A 7,457-nucleotide genomic window follows, 5' to 3' on the forward strand; every position below is an offset into this window, starting at 1 on the left:
TCACACACACACACACAAAGTTTCATGTTCCACAACTCAGTTTAACAGGATGCAGATGGTATGACCAGGTAAAGAAGGGAGGTTGAGCTTCTAAATAGTTTTTATAAATGCATATCCTGTGGCAAAACTCACTGTGTTCAAAGGGGAAGTAGATATGCAAAATATCTGAGATATTTTGCTAGACTGAACTGACCTACCACAATGCTCTCTCTCCATCAGCAGCTACCTATTAGCCGGTCCCAGCCTAGCATGTCTCCTTGATAAGCTGCATTCTGCAGGAGAGTCCCCAAAAGCCCACTTCACAGCAACTTGGAGCAGGGCTTTCCATGTGGCTGCCCCCGTTCTTCAGAAGAGCATCCCTGTTGAGATACAGCAGGTGTCCACTATTTATATTTTCTGGAACTTTTGTACTTTTTGTACAAATTAATGGAGGATAAATCCATAACTACTAGCCACCATCGTCATGCTCTGCTTGCATGGTTGCAGCAGAAGTCTCTGAATGCCGGTTGCTCAAAGCCACAGGAGGGGAGAGTGCTTTCGTGCTGGGGTCCTGCCTGCAGACTTCTCATAGGCATCTTTATATATATATATATATATATATATATATATATTATTAGACATTTTATCAACACACTTAGAAAAACAATACATAATACAAAAACAATACATAATGCAAAAATACAAATACAGCAAAAAAAAACAACAACAACATCCACAACACACAAAAAAAGAAAAATATATCATCCCGAATCCATTTTAATATCCATTGTCTTCTGGCTTCCCCAGTTCCCCACTAATTGATTTTCATTTTTATAAACTTCTGTAGCAGTTTCTAAATCATCTTTCTTACCCATCATATAATCTCATTAACACTTCAACATTTCATCTTATATCATCCACCATAATTTCTCCCTTTCAATCTTCTATTATCTCCCTATTGCCTTATCTTCTTTATTTTCCTGGATGTTCAAAATCTAATTAACAAATACATTGCCTATATATAATTTGAATTTCTTCCAATCTTTTAAAACTTTGTCATTTGTTTGGTCCCGGAGTCTTCCTGTCAATTCTGCCAATTCCATATAGTCCATCATTTTCATTTGCCATTCCTGCTTCGAAGGCAATTCCTCTTTTTTCCAATATTTTGCTATTAAAATCCTAGCAGCTGTGGTGGCATACATAAACAAATTAACATCATCTTTGGGAATTTCTTCCCCAATTATTCCAAGCAAAAAGGCTTCCGGTTTTTTCAAAAATGTGTTTTTAAACATCTTTTTCAACTCGTTATAAATCATTTCCCAGAAGCCTTTTATCTTAGGGCATGTCCACCACATATGGTAGAATGAGCCAACATCCTGCTTACATTTCCAACATTTATTATCGCTTTTGTGGTACATTTTAGCTAGTTTAACCGGCGTCAAATACCATCTATACATCATTTTCATCAAATTCTCCTTCAACACAGTACAAGCCGTAAATTTCATTCCCTTCTTCCACAATTTTTCCCACTCCGACATCATCACATTGTGGCCCAAATCTTTGGCCCATTCAATCATAACTGATTTTGTTTGCTCATCTTTCAACTGCCATTCTAGCAACAAATTATACATTCTGGACAAATTCTTATGGTCTGTCTCTAATAATTCCGTTTCTAATTTCGACTTTTCTATTTGGAATCCTAATTTTTTATCTAACTTGAATACTTCATTTATCTGTACATACTGAAACCAATCACTCAGCTTGTCTTTCAATTGGTCATATGGCCTTAACTTAATGGGGTTTCCCACCTCCATCAAGATATCTTTGTATTTCAACCTATTCTCATCCATATTTGTCCTTTTAGGTTTCTTTGCCTCAAGTGGTGAAATCCACCTAGGAGTTTTTCTTTCCAATAAATCTTTGTATCTAATCCAAACATTAAACAATGATTTCCTAATTATATGGTTTTTAAAACCTTTATGCAATTTTACTTTATCATACCATAAGTATGCATGCCAACCAAACGCATTATCATGGCCCTCTAGATCCAACAAGTCATCATTGTCTAACAGAAACCATTCCTTTAACCAACAAAAAGCTGCGGCTTTCTCATAGGCATCTTGGTTGGCCACTGTGAGAACAGGATGCTGGAGCAGATGGCCTGATCCAGAAGGCTACTCTTAGGTTCTGACAAAAACAATCGAAGGTGTTTTTCTTTCAACAGGTTTCTCCAGCTGGGCGAAAAGGCCTCTACCTGAGGTGCTTGTTTTGTATTGTTTTAAAACCTATCTTTCATTCTTTTCTTTTTTTGTACTTTTAAATTTTTGTTTCTAGTTGTTTTTCTATAAACCTCTATGAGATCCATGTGGAGGACAAATAAATTAATAAAGTAAATAATATATAAATATGTGTGGATCGGAATGTTTGTCTTTGGGTGCCTGGTAAATGCAAGATTGATTGGACTGCCAGGAGGTCTGCTAGTTTTGTCCCAGACATGCTAACAGCCTGTCACAAACCTCTTCTCACTATCCTGCCAGGAAGTGTTTGTTAATGTGACTCTGATCACCTCATGGTGCCTGTGTGTGTGCCTGTGTGTGTGTGTCTGTTGTCTAGGGTCAGGGAGGTGAGCGTGGTGACAGCTGCTCTCATCTCTCTGGGTAAGTTTTCACTGACAGTTTTTTTTCCCAGTTCCCTTTCATGAACAAGACAAAAACCTCCCCTTTCAAGGCAGAGTCTGTATTGTGTTTGTTTTAATACATTATTAATTTCTCTGCTTGGGGGGCGGGGCGGAGGCAGGAAATCTTACCTGGCTTGTGCTGATTTGGAACATAAGAAGTCTTAGAAAATCCCAGTGATAGATGGAGGGGTTGGCGAGGGGGGCGGGGAGAGAACGCAAATCTTTTCACTGCAAAAGAAAATCCCCAACAACATCCACAAAACCCCACAGCGTGAACAGAGCATTTTGCTTTCTCTGAATGTGGCTCCAAACAGATCCTCTGTTGTTAGGAGTGAATGGATTGCTTTGGTGCAAAGAAAGGAATCTTACAGTAGATCTCTGGGCAGTATGTGGTAAATTGGCGAGATTTCTGACTCCCCGTGGTTTAACAGCAGCAGCAGCAGCAGCAGCTATGGAATTTTCTAAATTAGGCTGCTGGAAAAAACAAACAAACAAACAGCAAGGTTTACCCTGGGGGTGTGAGCCAGGAGTGAATTTTTGTGTGGAAGGACTTATACATTATGAGTTCAGTTCAGGTTCTGAAAATAAATACCTAAGATAAGCATGTGTTCAGATGGGACACCTGACTCCAGTAGGTGAATCTCAGGCTAGGAACATACAGACATAGGAGCTGTCTTATCCCAAGTCAGATTAATGATCCATATAGCCCCGCATAATCTACACTGACTGACAATGGGTCTCCTGGGTCTATTATGGTATTATTATTATTTGTTTTATTTATTTCATAAAATTTGCATACCACTTGACTGTCGAAAAACCCCTCAAAGTGGATTACAAAAAAGATAAAACAAGACAATTATCACTAAAAAAATTACAACCGTAAATAAAAACTTACAGAAAGTTAAAACCACAATAGAACAGACGAAAACTCATAAAAACTTTCTAAACACCTGTGTAGGCTTGTCTAAATGAAAATGTCAGAGTGCTGGTGCTGCCACACTAAACTATTGAGTTCTTACAGATGCGGTGTGGGTATTATGTGGCACCTTTCAGAGGAAAAATGGGGAGCAAATGTGATTACAGAGTGGGAAGAGTCAGGTCCTGCTTGCAAGCTTTCCATAGGCATCTAGTTGCCACTGTGAGAACAGGATGCCGGATGGGCCTTTGACCTGATCCAGCAGGGCTCTGCTTTGGTTCTTAAAGGTAAAGGTAAAGGTACCCCTGACTGTTAGGTCCAGTTGTGGATGACTCTGGGGTTGCAGTGCTCATCTCACTTTACAGGCCGAGGGAGCCGGCGTTTGTCCGCAGACAGCTTCCAGGGCCTGTGGCCAGCATGACCAAGCCGCTTCTGGTGAAACCAGAGCAGTGCACGGAAACGCCATTTACCTTCCCGCCGGAGTGGTACCTATTTATCTACTTTCACTTTGACATGCTTTCGAACTGCTAGGTGGGCAGGAGCAGGGAGCGAGCAATGGGAGCTCACCCCGTTGCAGGGATTCGAACCGCTGACCGGTAAGCCAAGCTTGGATCGGTAAGCCAAGGTTCTTACATGCTGTTAATCAGAAGGTGCCCTCCTGTCACCAGGTGGCACTCTTTTACCACATGCCTCACAAAAAGAGTTCTTCAGGTTGAGACACTCAGCAATGTGATTGGTATCTGGCTGGTTTTAGACCTATTTCTCCTGGCTTTTTTTGTGTCCCGATTGGCCACCATCCAAGGCTGTAGAGACCTTTGGCCCTATTATTAATTATTATTATTATTATTATTATTATTATTATTATTATTAATGGTCAGAACTGTAATCAGAAAAGATCTTGATGACTACTCTTATCTATCAAGGGAGGGAAATGGGGGCAGCGGGCTGTCAGGTGTTTGAGAAACATGGCACAACGGACTTTTGGCAGGCAAGAGGAACCTGTGAAAGTTGGCCCTCAGGGATGGGAACTGGTAGTGATCTGGTTCTCTGAGCCAAAAAGGTTCCTCACCCCTGTTCTAGGTTAATGAAATACTTTGGAATGTAAGGGAAAAATCTATTTGTAAGGGAAGAGTAGACAGAGCTTCCTCATGCCGCCCAAACACCTACTTACCCCCACCCTAAAGGGGCTGGCAGTGGCACAGAATCCAAACTGCAGTCTGACTGATACAGACATAATTTGACATAATTTGATCGGCAAGGCTGATGTCAGTTCAACCTGTGCAATGCCACCCTTCATTTAAAAAGTACTGTTTGTGTGTCCATCACTTGGCCAGCAGCTGGACAAAGGATATGCTACTGAGGAGAGCCGGGAGAATATAAGTAACCTGCTGAGGAATAATATTCTTGGGAGCACAAATTATGTCATTTTTAGCTCTTTCATAGCTGACAGCAGGCTCAGCAAACCAGCAGTTTGCATTCCCAACAGAGCTGTCCAACTAGCAAACCCAAAGAGCCATTTATGAATTTCAACAATGCACCCATACAAACACTGGGGTGGGGGTGGGGGGTAGCCAATGTCACCCTTGCATTTACTGACTGACTATCCAATAAGTATTAGCAGAGGTCATGAAGTGCTTTCTTTTCTGCACCCCTGCCCAAAGACCCTAATTTAGCAGAGCTGAGATAAAGCTGATGCTATATATTTACTTGCAGCTAGTGGGCTTAATTATTACCATGATTAATCCCTATAGCTCCTGAGTAGTTACTTAATTATCACCATGATTAATCCCTATAGCTCCTGAGTAGTTACTAATAATACCAACTTGGGGTATTAATTCACCACAGATGTTATTGGGGGAGGGGAGTGAATGTGATATCAGATTGCTTCAACTTTTATTGTTTAATCCAGTCTATATTAATGCAGAAGTAAATCTCATGAAGTTCAATGGGACCTGCTACCTTTCAAAGAATTGGTCTGTAGGAGATGGTTACATATACAAGGGGCAACTGCTTGTGTATTAGTGTGAGCTCAGGATCACAGCCTCAGAATCATGTGCTCCTTATTGGGCTCCTTAAATAGCAAGCTTGTAAAGCACCATTAAAGAAATTGAATCATGTATTTTCTGCTATTTCCCCCTCTTTTTTTAGCTTGCAAAGGATGCACATTTTAATCAGTGTCATGCAATTTGGGGGCAGATGACTTCATTCCTAGAAATAATTCTCTCACCTTCCCTGTGTGTGGCTATACAACTCTCTCAATTAATTCTAAGCTTCTAATTACTTGGAAATGTTAAGCGTTTCAATTTGTTCCCTCTTATCCTTACCAGTGTAACCGTAAATTTAAAAGCCAGTGGTGGGTTTTCTTTTCTTTTCTACTTTTAAAGATGAAATTGCGTCTTCACTGATTTCATTCCCTGAACTCCCAGCTTCTCTTGCCTTGCTTATCTGGTCGCCACCATCCCTGATATTAAAAAATTCCCAAGAATTCATAATTTTTAAATTGCTGTCTCTCCTCCTCCTCCTCCCCTCTTTCCCCCTCTTAAATGACTTCAGGGAAGAGGCTGGCTGGTTCCGCGTGCTGAGTCTATAGGGGGACAAGGCCTTCCTGGTATCTCTCATCAGCATCCGTCCTTAATCACTACCCACTGTGTAATGACAGTAATTAGGAAGAGCAAAAATGCCTTAGGACTGGAAGAGCTGACAGAGTTTAGGGGAGCCAGATGGTGTTTGCACTTAAGGAAGGATTGAAAAAAAAGAGAGAGGAAAAAAGATTATCTCATCTCGTTAAATCAGCTTTCATTTCTTTTATTTAGTGTCACAATTGGTTTGGTCGTAGAGAGAGTACAAAAGGACTTGGCAGATTCTGCAGACCAGCACACCAGCATGTCCGATTGATGCAGAAATCTAATAAACACCCACAACATGGCTGGTTATCACACAGCCCATTCCTATGGGTCCGTGTGTTGAGTTAGCAGTTCATAGGCTCAGGTGGGGCAGGACATAAAGGCATGGGAAGCACAACACATTCTTTCCCCCGGGGCACCTGTATTTAACTAACACTGAGCAGCTAATGTCGTAGAAGCCATCAATATTGTTCTACACATGCTCCAATTCTCCAGGCAGTGAGAACTTCAGGAGTGAAGAGTATATTCAGGCTGTTACCTTTTAAAGGTCTCATGACATTTTGTAATATTTGCATTTATTTATAAATATACAGGTTGAGCAGAGGTGACTCACAGCATTAAATTCCCCAACAGTTGTCCCAGAGTTTGCTGCTCACTACCAGATTTCTGGGGGAACAATCAGATTTTTTAAAGATAGTCTCAACTCACTGTGTCCCTTCCCCAGTCTCCTCTCCCTAACCAGATGGGGGACCAAAAGGCGAATCATCTTCCTGCTTTCTTTCTTGGTCTATTTATGAAAGTGGTAGAAGTTTGAGGTGACAACTCATATACATGTATTAACACATGTATTAACACATGTATTAACACAAGGTGGAGGGTTTCTTCTTTTTCCCTGGACAGATACATTTGAGTTGGTTTAATACAACATTTGGACCATATAACACCTTAGGGTAGGGGGTGTTCACAAAACAAGACAATTGTGCATGTATTTGTATATGAAAATGCTCCCCTGGAGCTACCACCCCTTTGTTCAGGACTCCAGATCTTGGGGAAATCCCCCTCCTTACAGATGTTTGTGCTTTAAATGTGGATGCCTAGGAAGTGTGGGTGTCAGAGGCAGGACTAGTCCATACTGCCCTGCTCCTTCTTCTTCCCTTGTTGAATACACATGCTAATAACACCTGAGCAGCTCTTCTATCTGTAACCTGTTGCAGGTGAACATAAAACCATTTCCCACTATTCCACCATCCTCCCTCATGTC

This window comes from Zootoca vivipara, chromosome 9, assembly GCF_965207765.1.
Source record: "Zootoca vivipara chromosome 9, rZooViv2.hap1.1, whole genome shotgun sequence".
In the NCBI taxonomy this organism is placed as follows: domain Eukaryota; kingdom Metazoa; phylum Chordata; class Lepidosauria; order Squamata; family Lacertidae; genus Zootoca; species Zootoca vivipara.